This window comes from Myxine glutinosa, chromosome 13 (genome assembly GCF_964187855.1).
Source record: "Myxine glutinosa chromosome 13, kmMyxGlut1.1, whole genome shotgun sequence".
In the NCBI taxonomy this organism is placed as follows: Eukaryota; Metazoa; Chordata; class Myxini; order Myxiniformes; family Myxinidae; genus Myxine; species Myxine glutinosa.
Window position 1 is genome coordinate 72,387,501 of NC_136273.1, and position 17,302 is coordinate 72,404,802.

Here is a 17,302-nt window from a genome sequence, read left to right on the forward strand (position 1 = left end):
TTGCGTCTTCTGGGTCATTTAGGTCCTCTGGGTCTTGAGGGACTTTTTGGGACTTCGGAGTCTTTTTTTTGTCTTGTGTCTTCAAGGTCTCTTGTGTCTTTTGCGTCTTCTGGTTCCTCAGGGTATTTTGGGTCATTTGAGTCTTTTGGTTCTCTGGATCTTTTTTGGAGTCCTCGGGTATTTTCGGTCCTCTGGGTCTTTGTGGTATTGAAGGGTCTTTGGGGTATTTTGGGTCCTAAGGGTAGTTTGTGTCTTTGGGGTCCACTGGGTCCTCAGGGTCTTTTGGGTATTTTGGGTCTTCTGGGTGTTTTCGGTCTTTGGTGTATTTTGGGAGTTTGGGGTCTTTTCGGTATTCTGGTCTTTTTGATATTTTCGGTTTTTGGGTTTTTTGAGGACTTTGGGGGTCTTTAAGGATCTTTGGGATGTATTGGGTATTCAGCGTCTTCGGGGTCTTTAAGGGTCTTTATGGGTCTTGGGGAGTTTTGGGTGTTCAGGATATTTTGGGTTTTTGTGATCTTTTGGGTATTTTGGGTAATTTGGCTCTTTAACTGTCTTCAGAGTTTTTGGATCTTTGGGTATTTAAGGGTCTTTGGGATATTTGGGTCTTTGGGGTCTTTTGGGTCTTTTCAATCCTTTCAGTCACTGGGGTATTTTGGGTCTTTGAGTTCTTTTTGGTCTTTTGGGTCTCTGGTGTATTTTTGGTCTTTTTGGTATTCTGGGTATTTTTGATGTTTTTGGATCTTCAGGATATTTTGGGTCTTCTGGGTCTTCGGGGTCTTTAAAGTCTTCAGGGTATATAAGGGTCTTTGGAATATTTGGGGTCTTTAAGAGTCTTGGGACCTTTGCACTCTTTTGGGTATTTGTGGTCTTCATGAGTCTATGGGGAATTTTGGGTCTTCAGCATCTTTTGGGTTTTTGTGGTATTTTGGGTCTTTAGGGTCATTTGGGTGTTCAAGGTAATTACGGGTCTTCAGGGTCTTCTGGGTCTTTAAGGGTCTTTGGGAAATTTTGGGTCTTCAGGATATTTTTGGTTTTTGTGTTTTTTGGGGTCTTGAGGGTCTTTTAGGTATTCGGGTTATTTTCGGTATTTTGGGGCTTTGGTGTATTTTGGGTCTTTTTGATGACTTTTGGATCTTCCTGAGTCTTGGGGTCTTTTGGATCTTAGGGATATTTTGGGTCTTCTGGGTCTTTAGGATCTTCAGGGTCTTTTTAGTCTATCAGGATATTTTGTGTCTTCAGGGTATTTAATGGTCTTTTGGGTCTTCAAGGTCTTTTGGGGTTTTAATGGTCTCAGAGTCTTTTAGGTAGTTTGGGTCTTTGGGGTCTATTCAGTCATCAGGGTATTTAAGGGTCTTTTGGGTCTTTTCAGTCTTTTGGGTCTTTAGGATATTTTGAGTCTTCAGGGTCTTCAAGGGTCTTCTGGGTCTTTTCAGTATCAGGGTCTTTTGGGTCTTCCAGGCATTTGGTGTCATTAAAGGTCTTGGAGTCTTTTCAGTCTTTTGGGTCTTCGGGGTCTTCATGGCATTTGGGGTCATTTGGGTCTTTGGGGTATGTTGGGTCCATTAGGTCTTCAGGGTGTTTTTGGTATTTTGGGTCTTCAGAGTCCTTGGGGTCTTCTGGGTTCTTGGGGTATTTTGGGTCCTCTGAGTCTTTTCGGTCTTTCAACCGGTGGACACAGTCGTGTTCAAGGTTTGCCCATTAAAACCCGACTCAAATCTCTCCTAAAGCGCTACTCAAAGCCTATAAAACCTACTCTTATGAAGGGAGACAGACATCACACAAATATACAAACACACATTGTGTTTTATATGGTATATATATATATATATATATATATGGTATATATATATATATATATATGGTATATATATATATATATATATATATATGGTATATATATATATATATATATGGTATATATATATATATATATATGGTATATATATATATATATATATGGTATATATATATATATATATATGGTATATATATATATATATATATGGTATATATATATATATATGGTATATATATATATATATATATATATGGTATATATATATATATATATATGGTATATATATATATATATATATGGTATATATATATATATATATATGGTATATATATATATATATATGGTATATATATATATATATATGGTATATATATATATATATATATGGTATATATATATATATATATATATATATGGTATATATATATATATATATATATATATATATATATATATATATATATATATATATACATATATATATATACATATATATATATATATATATATATATATATATATATATATATATATATGTGTGTGTGTGTGTGTGTGTGTGTGTGTGTGTGTGTGTGTGTGTGTGTGTGTGTGTGTGTGTGTATAAGTTTGACCTCGAGTTGACCTTTGACCTCAAAAATTTCAAAAGTCAAAAGTTTGAGTTGGTTTCCAATTTAGTTACTCAATATGCAAATGCTCGTCAATTTTCAAGTCAATCGAATGAAAAAGTACAATTTTAGAAATTTGACCTTTGACCTCAAAATCAAAAGGCTTCTTCCTCATGACCAAGTCGAACGTCTGGTGAAGTTTCATGAAGATGACTTCGAAATTGTGACTTGTAGGCGAGTGACAGACAAACAGACAAACAGAATAACAAACTCAACTGACCAATATACTTGAAAAATCTTCGATTTTGCAAGTAACAAACAGACAGGGGTGAAAACATAACCTCCATCCACCTTTGGTGGCAAAGGTAAAAAGCATCTCTGACAGAAGAGCAAAGCTCTGGCACCACAGAGCATCCCCAGCTAAAAGAGAGCGTCCAGCTCCGAGGAACTTCCAAGGAATACCGAGCCATGTTGTTGCTGCAGTGACAGGGTCCTCCAGAGCTCCTGCCCCAGCTTCATTATCAATGTTATTTCTGATGCCCTGAAAAATCCTGCCTATCTGTTTGCTGATGATTCACCCTGTGCTGTATGATTTCTCATACTCCAGACAGACAGGCAGCAGCCTCTTCCCTCTTTGCAGACCTTGATAGAATCAGAAGCTGTTCCAACGCTTGGAATGTCTTTCAACCTCGACAAATCCCACACACTTATCCTGTCTCTCTGTCCTGTCCTGTCTGACAATCCCTCACGTCTACTTCATAAACAAACCACTTGCAGAGGTTCGGTCACTCAAACCTTTGGGGCCCAACTATGATCTTTCTTGGGCAGACCATATTTCCAAGATGACCTGCAGAGCCAGCTGCCGACTAAGCAGCCTTCATCGTGCAAGGTATTTCCTTGGCCAATCAACTTTTGACAACAAACAATGCCTTCATTCATGGCTTGATGGAGTATTGCTCTCCCCTTTGGGCTAGCGCCCCTGCCTCACACCTTTCCCTTATTGATGTCATGGAAAAAAGGCCTCAAAATCGTTGGATTCCTTAACGAAAATGCTTAGTGTCTAGGCCCATAACTCCCATCACAAACAAGGTTCGTGGCTTCCCTATATTCGACCGCCACCTTTCTGTTCTTGCACCCTCTGTGCTTTACGCGTTTTGTCTCCCCCACCCCCAAGTTTCTGTACAATGGAAGCGGTCAACCATAAACCCTCTTCTGGTGAAACTCTCAAAATCCAGAATCACGGCTCACATCTAGTCATTCATTCCTCTTTTTCCCCACCTGTGGACCCAACTTACACATTGCCTTCCATCTGATTCTTCTCTCCAGGTCTTCAAGACAGCTGTTCACTACCATCTCAGGTCTTCCCACATCCATAGTCATGATCTCTTCTACCCAAATTACCTCCTCCCTCCCCTCTCACCCACCTCTTTTCCCTTGTTCGTACCTTTTCTGTTTCATCCCCACCTTCTACTTCCTCTCCTTCCTGTGTTTCATTCACCTTGTGTGCAGCTTATTCACCCCCACATGCTCTTGGTGTTTCCCTCTTTCCATTCTGCTCTTGCTCTTCCATGATCCTCGGTAATGTGTGCAAAGGAACACCAACAAGAATAATTTGCACTGGATAAGGCTGCTTGGACGTGATCCTTTCCATCGGCAATTGTCCTCGTTAGTGGATTCACTGGAGTGTGGATGTTTAAAATGTGATTTTTGGGAACTGTCCCACTTGTACCATCATTTGCTTCCAAATATGTGTACTCCACTATACTCGTTTTTAATCCTATCCTGGCACTGCCTACTTTTTCACCAAAATACCTTCTTTCCAGCTCCTCTGCAATTTAAAGGACATTTGTCATTTCTTTAGGATGACTTCACCTCAGCCTGCATACCCTCATTGTCCCAAATTGCTAGCACTTAGATCTCGTCATCCTGCCAGACTGCTACCCCAGACACGTACGCCATGTTTACCCTCGACGAAGCATTGGAGGTACAAAGCACATGATGAGATGTGACAGGAATAACCTGAAAGCTCCATCCAGCTCGGTATCCATAGCACATATTCATAGCTGTCAGCCCAAACCTGCTTGAAGGAGCGAGAATATTTCGAGAACAGGAGCGAGAGCAGTGGGGGTAGGACCTAGAACTGTGCAGTCCCTCCAAGCTGCCTAGCCTGGGTTTGAATCCCAACCCAGGTATAAATTGCCACCCTGGCGTTTAGACAGGCAGGGCGAGGTATCAATGTGTTCGCCGTCCACCGGATGGCTGCTACAGACCGGTCTACATTAAAGGTCCCACGGTATAGTTTGTGACGAGTAGGAAAGTTATCGCAGACTCCGTGAGAAAATTCCAAATTCCTGCATAAAGTGCAGGGAGCAAGTCGTCTGTTCTTCTTGGATATCCGTCGAAACACCAAGTTACACCGCTTGTTTAATGTCAGAGTGAGGCTATTGTCTGGTTCAGCAGATTCAGGGGCTCAACAAACAACCTTGAAAATGATAGCGTTTTTCATTGGTTGGAAACTCAGCTGTTTTGACTAGGGACCCGTCTAATGACTTTGTTAAAAAGAAATATCGTTTCTAAAAAATATTTAAAACGTCAGATTTCAGTAGTTGGGCGTGAGAGCGTGACCAGGGTTGAAAATCACGAGTATCATGCCAAATGCATGCAAGTTGACAGATAAGCACGAGTTGGGGTTAGTGTTAGGATTGTTAGGGTTAGGTTTAGGGTTAGTGGGGGTAGGATTAGTGTGAGTTGTTAGGGTTTGGGTTTAGGATTGTTAGGGTTAGGTTTAAGGTTAGTGGGAATAGGATTCGTGTGGCATTGTCCCAATAAAGGCAGATTTTAGGGTTACCAAGGAAGGAAATGAATCCATGATTTGGTGCAGCACAGCGTTTTTTTCCTGAGGTTAACATCGGTGATGCACAGGTTGTAACCATTCATTTCAGAGAACAGACTATAAAACAGAAGCGGACGCTAATGCATGGATAGATATCCTTCCGCCCGCGTCAGAGGTCAACCCAATTGTTATGCTTGATCTCAATTAAAGGTCTCCGAAAGCGCTGAATAGAAAAATTTGAGACATGACTCACTGTAAAGAACTCTCCATGGGGAATAAAATATGGTAATTATGATGTGATGGGTGCCTCCATTATGACATCATAATTCGACAAGTACAAAACTTCATCCGATCAATATGAAATTTATTGAGCGTCATGTGGACATAAATAGGCGGAGGGAAAAAAAATGATGACGCTATCGGTCACGTGATTCGGCCGCCATCTTGGAAAAGCCAAAAATATTTGCACCTGTATATCTCAGAAAGCACTGCATAGAAAAAAAATGAGACATGGCTCATTGTAAAGAACGCTCCATGTGGAATCTATATTATAAAACAGGAGTGTCAGTCTGTCTGTCCGTCCCTAAACTACTTCCTTAGTTTTGGGGCTGGCCCCACCAAACCTCCTGTGCCACGTTTTGGGGTCCCAGCGGGTGTTGTATGGTAGGTAGGAAGGTTTAATGTTGTGTTGTATGCTGTACGCTCTACACAGAGCTTGCTACATAAATGCCTCAATAAAATTATGATTTTGAAATTAACTCGATACGAACCTGCCGCGAATCCGAAGTGGACAGATGACGGCAATGAGCTGCTTTGATAATATCCCAATACAACCGTCATTTAAAACAGTATTTTGTGAAAGTATCAATTTACGATTGGAATGGCGTTTGGAATTGAGTGAATACAATTACGATTTTGAATTCGTAATTGTATTCACCCAACCTTACGGAACTACATCACACCCAGATTTAAATATTTGTTTATGTCACAAATGTTGGTAAAAGTTTATTATATATATTAATGCTATTTAATTTGTGATTGGAGTTATGCTGTTTGGAATGAAAATAGAGATATTGAGTTCAAGTGAATGACAAAATGCCGTAACGGTTTCGATGTTCTAAGCGTGACATTTGCGGATTCGCCATATGCAGATTCACCATTGACTGGGTATGAAACCATTCAAACGGGTACGTTTTTCATGGAAGTCCTTCACGAACCTGTTGTCCATGCTTGATGTTCGACTACAGGTGGCACAGAAATGTGGAATTATTGGTTCCATAGTTTCCCATTCGTCGTTTTTTTACCTAAGTCTTTCACGAACCTGCTGTCCATGTCTGACGTGCGACTGAAGGTCCTACAGGAATGTGGAATTTATTGGTTTCATGCTTTGGCATTCACCATTTCTGCATTGTCTGTTTGCTTATGGCCTCCACCCATGCACAGCAAGTGTACCTCGCTCGTAAAATGTGTTAATGATGATGTCATAGGTGCCTCCATTATGACGTCATAATTCGACAAGCACAAAACTTCATCCGATCAACATGAAATTTCTTGAGCATCTAGGGATAAATTGGTGGAAGGAAAAAATGACGTCATCGGTCACGTGGTTCGGCCGCCATATTAATTTTAACACAAAAGCCTTGAAAACCACTGAAAACACGTCCTGGTGAGGGTCTGAAATCTCCGATTGCTCTTTTTAGTTCATCATGCACCATACTCTACATCTACACAGAGCGTGAGCTCGGCCGAAGACGTCTCTTGGCTAAGGTTAGAATCCCAGATGGATCGCCATTCCAACACATGAATTCAGGCAATTATATATATTTGGCCAGGGTGCCGGCGATAGCTAGCCGACTCTTCTCACAAGTTGTTGCGGTAATAACTAGAACAGCAGTCGTCCTCGGCCCACATTATTTATTCATTATCTTACTATAATTCACCAAATATCCGTCCGTCTATCTGTCTGTCTGTCTGTCTGTTCGAAGGTACCGTAAAAACTGCTGAACCGATCGCAACGATACTTTGGGTGGATAATCCTGGGTTTTCCAGGAGTAAAATAGGCTATTTAGTTTTCCCAATTTCAGCTTTAGTCTCCAGCATTCTCAGGTTTGGACTCCCGCATAACATTTGCGTTCGCATAACGTTCATTGTGACAATAACGTTCATTGTGATGATGTTGTTTTCCCAGGTGCCACACAAACGGCTGCACTGATCGCTGCACAGCTGCACCGATCAGACTCGGTGACCTCGGACAAAGACCTTTTGTAAGGGCACGGGTTGAATCCCTGCTTGAGAGAATTCCATCCCCCTCGCCGCCATCACGGCCGTCTCTCCAACTCACAATCCCACGAGATATGCGGAAAGGACGACCCAAAACCAATATAAACATCATTAAACATCATTCGTATATAAACATCATTAAAAGTAAATAATGACCTCGGCCAAAGTTCAAACGCCGTTTAATCTCTACATGAGAGAATTCCACACAGCTATTTGGACGGTGTACGCTAACAGATCGCTGTCTCCATCGATCTTGGCAAGGCCGTAACAGCTATCGGCTCAAAATCCTTTTATCTGTTGATTTGGTACAGTTACACGTATCGGGAATTTGGTACACGTATCGGGAGTACGTGTTTCGGAGATTTGCGTGTGATACGACATAGCGATTGTGAACACGATTCACGATCACGATCATCACAATCATAGTGTATCGATCACGATTTGAAACACGATGGAATAATATTTACCGATATGAACAGTGATGTGGCTTTTATTGAAATTCTAAAGATACTGTTTAGATTTTGATGATTTGCGTGTGATATGATTCAACGGATGTTTATATGGATCGTTTAAAAATAAAAATAAAACCTTCAATTTCTGATATTTTGCCTTTTCATTTGTGTTTCCCAATTGAAGCCCCGCCCATAGGGCGGGTACCGTTGCTAGTTAAATTAATTAACAGGATTATAACTAATTAGTTGACATATGTGGGCAAATTACATGCCCAGAACAGGAATCATTTCATTTATTTAATTATGTTTCTACGCCCCCAGTGGTGTTTGTAATAGCGGACATGGATTTGTCCCCCTATTGGAGGAAGACCCTCTCGTGAGCAGGCCGTTGGTGCTCCTATGGTTGGCAGTGAGTGCCCCGGAAGCAGTGAAGGAAAGAGAGTGGCAATTATATGTGTGGGAAAATTGCATGAATGGTCAGGGTCACTCAGATAGCTCAGATGGCAGAGCGCTGGTATGGTTTACCAGAGGACCTGGGTTCGATTCCTGGTCTGGGTGTGTAATTTTCCCACATATATCAATTAAATTTACTAATTTAGTGCAAAATCCGGAGTAACCAGAGCAAGGAGTTTGGTGTTTCATCTTGCAGTTTTACCAAAGTGCTGCCAATCTGTTCCGTACAACCAGAATACACCCTCAGACAAAAGTAAAGCTGTCACACAAAAAAGCATCACACACTGTTCAAGCATGGTCACAGCACGTCTGAGTGGCTGGCTCCTCTTGAAACCAAAGTATGGCTGCAGTGTCACCCCTAACAATGTTTCAGCTTGTAAAAGGAGCCGGACAGGAGCTGTCAGGTCTCGTAACATGATCCGTACGTAAACTAGAACAATGCGACTGTCGCCAATATGCTTCCACATAGTCCCACAACAGGTAGATGCCATCACTCTGCATATGTATCGGTAGTGGATCACATTTGTGAAGTTTCATATTGATTGGATAAGGTTCGTTTTTCTATCCAAGATGGCTGCCAAACCACGTGACGTATGACATCATCATTTTCAAACTATACGCAACAGTGCTGTTAGATATTTGTAAAATTTCGCATCGATAGGGTTAACGGTTTCAGAGATTTAATTATTTAATATTTTCCTTAAATCCAAAATGGCTGCCAAACCATGTGACCTATGATGTCATAAATTTAATATTTCAATACAAATGGGTCATAGATCATGTGCATGTAATTTCAGATTTTTATGATGAGGAATTTGATTTTTTAAAAATTTCCTGCTACACCACTTTTTTTTCTTTCTTTTTTTTGTATACAGAATCGAGGCTCGTGAAAGAGCTCTTCACCTATGATGTCATCATTATCATCCTTTTGTTCCCCATTGGGAGTACTTGACAATGTACCAAGTTTAAAATTTTTCCATTCGGCGGTTTCTGAGAAATAATTTTTTAATTATTTGCTTTTAATCCAAGATGGCTGCCATACCACATGACCCATGACGTCACAATTATCATAAAAACATTCTGCATGGGTGTCACTCCTACCCTGAAAGTTTCGTCTCAATCGGACATATGGTTGCTGAGAAAAAAGAGGTTCAGCCCGTACGGACGGACGGAGGGAGGGACGGACGGACGGACAACCCGAAAACATAAAGCTTCTCAGAACAGCGGCTGCAGCGTATAACACCATTGTTCTCAGCTTTTGATGTTCTCCACCACTCTGCATGCCTCGTTCCATGTCTGTCTTTCCCTTTCTATCCTCAAATTAAACAGTGAAGAGCTTCCTGATGACTGACACTCAGGTCCCCTTGCTGTGCAGGTTCACACATGCACTAGGTAGGGTAAGACCTCAAAATCAGGTCAAGTATATCAAATGTCCAGGTAAAATTATTTTTTCCAAGCCGGACAGAATACGACTCGATCTGCGTCCCACAGTGTTCATGCTCAGATCACCAGTTGCGAAATCACACAAACAGATTCTTAGACTTGTATCCACAGGACAACACAGCAGACTACTTTGAAGTGAATGAACAATCGGAAAATCAAGGTTAGAGAAAATACACAATGTGCACTCCCTAATGCTACACAATATGTAGGACAGCTTGTACAAACAAAACAAAAAATCAACATTGTGGCATATCCGACTCCACTTAGGCGATAATGCAATTATGACATACAATAGGCACGAGCAGCAATTAACTTTGTTGAAGCCGCAACTACAACAAGCTTGACCATTTCACGTTGACATCTCCCCCCAATGACGGCACCATGTGTAATATAAAACTGTTTCATACAATGGGATCATCTTAAGCAGAAAGACATGAATCGCTTTCCCCAGACTGTTCGATCGCAATCTTCGCTCCATGGCTTCAAATGCAGGAGGGTGACCATAACTTGTCATCGGTTTCCGCCATTAACCGTACATAACCCAACCCTCTTACTCACAGGTTGCCGTGTTCTCTCTCGATGAGTGAAACCTCATTACCACGCGTGTGCGAAGCAAAAAGCGGGGTTTAGCAATTGGTCACGTTGTCTGTCTGAAGTCGTCAGTTTATGACTGAGGAACAAGTTCATTTCAATTGAATGTTATATTTTGAACACGAGTTAGAACATGGATCAGAAAACAAACCTGTAGTTTAGCAGTACTTTGGCTCTACGTTTGGCAAATTGTACGGAATGTCGTCACGATCGCACATACGCAGAGACGGGCAAGATAACTGTTTTACTGCCTGCCTGTCTGTCTGTCAAACAAAATCATTCCAAACAGGAAGAGTACTATTTTTAAGGACGTCATAAAGTACACAAACAACAGTGATGAAGAACTAATGGAACATGTTAAATAATGTGGTGTAAGAGAGCGCTGCATCTTCTCCTCCACCTCCCTTTTTGGCATTTTCAAAACCCTCCTTCCGCTTAGCAATACTTGGAACAATATTACGACATTTTACGTCATCACGACCAATCAAATTTGCTGCTCACAAACCCGCACAGGTCGATGTTTCACAAGATTGCATGGGGTAAGGTGTTCTATGAACTCTTTTGTTGATAATGTATTTATGTTTAGCAAACTTTGATGAAGGGTACATGTAATAAAACAAGCGTTACGCCTCGGTCCCCCGTCGGGGAAGTGATGTGAGTTGACAAAGTGGAAGATGCAGAAAACATGCTATGATATGATATTTCGCTCACAAGGTTCAGACATACATGGAGGCGGCCATCTTGGATTTTGACGTGGCGACCCAATTTTCAATAGGGTTCTTCCTTATGCCTAGATACACCCACACACCAGATTAGAAGTTGGTACTTCGCTTATTTTTCAAGATATTCCGCTCACAAGGTTCAGACATACATGGCATCAGACATACATGGCGGCGGCCATCTTGGATTTTGACGTGGGTTGCACCCACACACCAAATTTGAATGCGGTCCTTCGCTTACGCACGCACGCACGTACGCACGCACGCCCGCACGCACGCATGGACGGGAAAACCATAGTCCCCCTTTCGCTCCGCAGTGCGCCGAGGGACAACAAACAAAGTATATCTCAAGGGAAAAAAACATTTTCAAAAAATTGTAATAATAATTCTTAAACGATTTGAAATTTGAAAATGAGATTGATGGAAGTGAAGGCAAAATGTTTCGTTTTTGCATTACCAAAGACAACTCTCAAAGGGAAGTGTTCAAGGCAATATTTGGGCCATCAGTCAATAAAAATAATCCCATGAATAAACATAAAAAGGTTTCAAAAATTGCAGACATTAAAACAAAGCAAATTGCACATGCACGTTAGCCTGAAGAGCAAGGTCTATGGTGAAGTTAATTGGCCAAAACTACGCACTGTATGTACCTTGAGCCTGAGGCCAAATGCATGGTTGGAAAAGCTATGCTTGCTGTTTCTACCTTCTGGATTCAGCAGTAAAACAAAATCAACTCAAAATGTACGGGTTCCATACTGTGACATGACAGAACGTGCAGAGTGCAGAAAGCAAAGTGAAGCAAAACACCTCATTCATAGTACCCAACATCATCAGGGACATCAGTGCATTCACCAATTGGAAATTGGAAGGAATAAAAGATTGGGAAGAGAGCTTCCATCCAAGGTACCAGGGCCACTACCCAAAAGGGGCACTGTGCAATGGTCAAGTGGAGGTACAATCGTATTTTTTTTTCCATCAATACCAGCTGTTTCCATACCATTTTGGAAACCCATTTCAGACATTTTCCTCATCAAGACAAAGCGTTTGTTTCAAAGCCAAATCAAAACAACCCATTTTTTCAGCTTTAAAGCTGGAGGTAATCGAGATGACAAGGTCTACAAATAAATGTTTCTAAACTACAAAAGAAAGAAGCAAAGAAGGAAAGTAATAAGTCAAAGGGATACAGAGAGGGAGAGATATACAGAGAGGGAGGGAGATGTACAGAAAAGGAGATATACAGATAAAGAGAGAGATATACAGAGAGGTAGGGAGATATACAGAGAGGGGAGTGATATACAGAGAGGGGAGTGATATACAGAGAGGGGAGAGATACACAGAGAGGGAGGGAGATATACAGAGAGGGAGGGAGATATACAGATTGGGAGAGAGATATACAGAGAGGGAGGGAGATATACAGTACAGAGAGGGAAAGAGATATACAGAGAGGGAAAGAGATATACAGAGAGGGAAAGAGATATACAGAGAGGGAAAGAGATATACAGAGAGGGAAAGAGATATACAGAGAGGGAAAGGGATATACAGAGAGAGGGAGGGATATACAGAGAGACGGAGGGATATACAGAAAGAGGGAGAGATATACAGAGAGAGGGAGAGGGAAACATACAGAGAGAGGGAGAGATATACAGAGAGAGGGAGAGACATACAGAGAGAGGGAGAGATATACAGAGAGAGGGAGAGATATACAGAGAGAGATAGAGTTATACACAGATCCGAGAGAGAGAGTGATAGAGTTATACACAGATCCGAGAGAGAGAGTGATAGAGTTATACACAGATCCGAGAGAGAGAGAGAGAGAGATAGAGTTATACACAGATCCGAGAGAGAGAGAGATAGAGTTATACACAGATCCGAGAGAGAGAGAGATAGAGTTATACACAGATCCAAGAGAGAGAGAGATAGAGTTATACACAGATCCGAGAGAGAGAGAGAGATAGAGTTATACACAGATCCGATAGATAGAGATAGAGATAGAGATAGAGATAGAGATAGAGAGAGAGAGAGAGAGAGAGAGAGAGAGAGAGAGAGAGAGAGAGAGAGAGAGAGAGAGAGAGAGAGAGAGAGAGTTATACACAGATCCGAGAGAGAGAGATAGAGTTATACACAGATCCGAGAGAGAGAGAGAGAGAGAGAGAGTTATACACAGATCCGAGAGAGAGAGAGATAGAGTTATACACAGATCCGAGAGAGATAGAGTTATACACAGATCCGAGAGAGAGAGATAGAGTTATACACAGATCCGATAGATAGAGATAGAGATAGAGATAGAGATAGAGAGAGAGAGAGAGAGAGAGAGAGAGAGAGAGAGAGAGAGAGAGAGAGAGAGAGAGAGAGAGAGAGAGAGAGAGAGAGTTATACACAGATCCGAGAGAGAGAGATAGAGTTATACACAGATCCGAGAGAGATAGAGTTATACACAGATCCGAGAGAGAGAGATAGAGTTATACACCGATCCGAGAGAGAGATATAGAGTTATACACAGATCCGAGAGAGAGAGAGATAGAGTTATACACAGATCCGAGAGAGAGAGATATAGTTATACACAGATCCGAGAGAGAGAGAGATACGAGTTATACACAGATCCGAGAGAGAGAGATACGAGTTATACACAGATCCGAGAGAGAGATATACGAGTTATACACAGATCCGAGAGAGAGAGAGATACGAGTTATACACAGATCCGAGAGAGAGAGAGATAGAGTTATACACAGATCTGAGAGAGAGAGAGAGATTGAGTTATACACAGATCCGAGAGAGAGAGAGAGATTGAGTTATACACAGATCCAAGAGAGAGAGAGATACGAGTTATACACAGATCCGAGAGAGAGAGATACGAGTTATACACAGATCCGAGAGAGAGAGAGATACGAGTTATACACAGATCCGAGAGAGAGAGAGATACGAGTTATACACAGATCCGAGAGAGAGAGATACGAGTTATACACAGATCCGAGAGAGAGAGATACGAGTTATACACAGATCCGAGAGAGAGAGAGATACGAGTTATACACAGATCCGAGAGAGAGAGAGATAGAGTTATACACAGATCTGAGAGAGAGAGAGAGAGATTGAGTTATACACAGATCCAAGAGAGAGAGATAGGGAGAGATAGGGAGAGATATGGAGAGATAGGGAGAGATAGAGAGAGATAGAGAGAGAGAGATAGAGAGAGATAGAGAGAGATAGAGAGAGATAGAGAGAGATAGAGAGAGATAGAGAGAGATAGAGAGAGATAGAGAGAGATAGAGAGAGATAGAGAGAGATAGAGAGAGATAGAGAGAGATAGAGAGAGATAGAGAGATAGAGAGAGAGAGAGAGAGAGAGAGAGAGAGAGAGAGAGAGAGAAAGAGAGAGAGATAGAGAGAGAGGGAGAGAGAGAGGGGGAGAGAGAGAGGGGGAGAGAGAGAGAGAGGGGGGGGAGAGAGAGAGAGAGGGGGGGGGGGGGGAGAGAGAGAGAGGCGGAGAGAGAGAGAGAGAGAAGATATATATATATATATATATATGCATATGCAGCAACGAAGGCTGGAAAGGGTGGAAATGCGAATGGTTCGGTGGATGTGCGGAGTATCGTTGAGAGAGAGGAAGACAAATGATGAATTGCGAAAGATGATGGGAATAGAGCATGTGATGGATGCTGTGAAGAGGAACAGGTTGAGATGGTTTGGTGATGTGTTGAGGAAGGATGAAAGTGACTGGTTGAGAAGAGTGATGGAAATGAATGTAGAAGGAAGTAGAGGATGGGGAAGACTGAGAAAGACTTGGCTAAAGATGGTGGAAGAAGAAATGCGGGCAAGGGGGTTAACAAGGAGAGATGCAGAAAATAGGGCAAAATGGAGAAGATTGTCATGGGGACCGCAAGGCTAACCCCCGCTCTAGCAGGAAAAATGGCCTTAAAATGCATGTTGTTGTGTGTTGTGTATATATATAGAAGAGATACAGAGAGCGAGAGATGGAAAGGGTCAAAGCGACCGGTGGGAGTGAAATAAAAACTAGAAGAGAAGAAAGTCTCAGTGTTGTAAAGGTTAGAGTGTTTGCTCTGACTCTGGCAGGTCGGTAGTTTGAAGTCAACACCAACAGAGCCATATGAAAGACTTCAAAAATGGTATGTGGTACTTCCTTGGTTGACACCAGGCATTTAAAAAGAATGGAGTACAGACAAACAACCGTAGGTTGGCAACCGTTGCAGAGGCTCGATGGGCATAATGGCTTCCTTCTGCATTGAAGTTATTGTGAGGAACTTGGATTATTATCAAAGAAGGGAAGCAAAGACAAATGACTATGAAGGTGATGCAGCTCACTCCAATCATCTGGGAGAAAAAGTTTGGTTTGATTTGACAAGCGGAGCTGCAACAGCATGACAACAAGAGGTTAAAAGGTCCTCTTGAGATTACTCATTTTTGCAACTCGGTTCAGTATAATTTGTCATTTTCCACAACCTAACCAACCTTCCACCTGTTTTGGAGTTCATTACATTTCCAATGTTTTTGTGTTATTCAGCGTTTCACATGTGCGTCCCATGTAAAGTATGCCATTTCGCTTGTCCACAAGCAGAGACAGAAAGCCAAAAAGGGAAACAAACCAAGTGACTTGCATCTTGATACAAATGGAGAAAAGATGCCAAAGTGCATTTCAAATTTCCAACATGAGACCAAATGAAAACCAAATACGTGTTAAACCTCTGTAGCGATGCCTCGTCACCTTATGATACCAAATCTCGGGCATGAATAGGCCGTGTACATAAGGTCAAAGAGTTACGAACAACCTGCTACGGAAGGTCAGACCAGAAGAAACAAATAAATAAATAAAAAGAAATATGTCATGCACAGCACGATACTTGCAAAATCCCTCAAATAAGTCATTGACCTTTGGCCGATGTTGAACTGAAAGCAATAATTGGTGGTTGAATTCAGTGATCTGATATGTAAAAGCTATTCAAATTTCAAATCAATCCGATGAAAATTAATGATATTAGAAATTTGACAAAGTTGTTGACCTTTGGCCTGTTGACTTTTTGACCTTTTGACCTCAAAATCAATAGGCTTCTTCCTTATGACTATTTACTCTACCATTTGTTGAAATTTCGTAAAGATCAGTTTAAAATTGTGACCTGTAGGCGATTGACATACAGACGAACAGACAGACAGACAGACAGACAGACAAACAGACAGACAGACAGAATAATGCACAAGACCAACCAATATACGTGAAAAATCTTCCTTTTTCGCAAGTAATAAATTCACGATTGGAAAGGTTTAAACAGATGGTAATGTTCATGTTGGAATGAAAAATAAAAAGAGGATACAAAAAGATGTGCGCGCGGACATAAAGTCTAATGGATCCACGCGCGCACACGTTTTCCTATCTGAGACATCAAGCTGTAATGTCCAATGATACATCTTCCACCTGGGGCATGGCATTTGTGCCCACACGGTGCCACTGTGTCAGGTGTTCCTGTTGCTAAAGGAGCGGTGGGCCAGAAAATTTGAAAAGTGTGAGAGCCAGAAATGACATAAATACAATTTTCCGCACTGGTGAAGCAGCTCAAAGGTTTTTCTCCCCGGAGGGGGAAATCTGGTGTGGCTTCGTATTTAAAAGGAAAATGAAATGAGGAGGGGGGGGGGGTTGGGGAGGAAGCGAGTAGGTTGTTGAGAATAAGAAGGAGGAGAGGTGAAAAGAGGAGGTTGTTATTGCGATGAAGAGGGGAGGTTTGAGGAGGAGGTTTTTGTGAGCAAGGGGAGGTTTGAGGGGGGAGTAGGACAATGTTACTGTAAGCAACAACAAGAGGGGCTAAGAGGAAGAGGAGGAGGACGTTGTTGTGAGCTAGGGGTGGTTTGAGGGGGGGAGGAAGGAGTAGGACAATGTTACTGAAAGCAAAAACAAGAGGGGATAAGAGGAACAGAAGGAGTAGGAGGAGGAGGTGGTTGCAAGCAAGGAAGTAGTTGTTGGGAGAAAGGAGGAGGTTGTACAAGAAAAGATGGTTGCTGAGAGATATGTGTCCATGTGTTTTTTAACTCTCCCACCCACAAACCCCCTTCCCACGCCTCCTCCCCCCAAGCCCTCTCCCTCCCACAGATCTCCCGATGTCCCTGCTCTCAAATGTTGTACTTGTG

The 17,302-nt window shown here is 41.8% G+C and overlaps 1 protein-coding gene across 12 annotated transcripts in view; it reads right to left on the reverse strand.

Moving 5' to 3' along the window:
* The window catches only part of NAALADL2 (N-acetylated alpha-linked acidic dipeptidase like 2), a 466,559-nt gene that overhangs the window by 306,418 nt on the left and 142,839 nt on the right, over window positions 1–17,302 (reverse strand). The window lies entirely within an intron of this gene.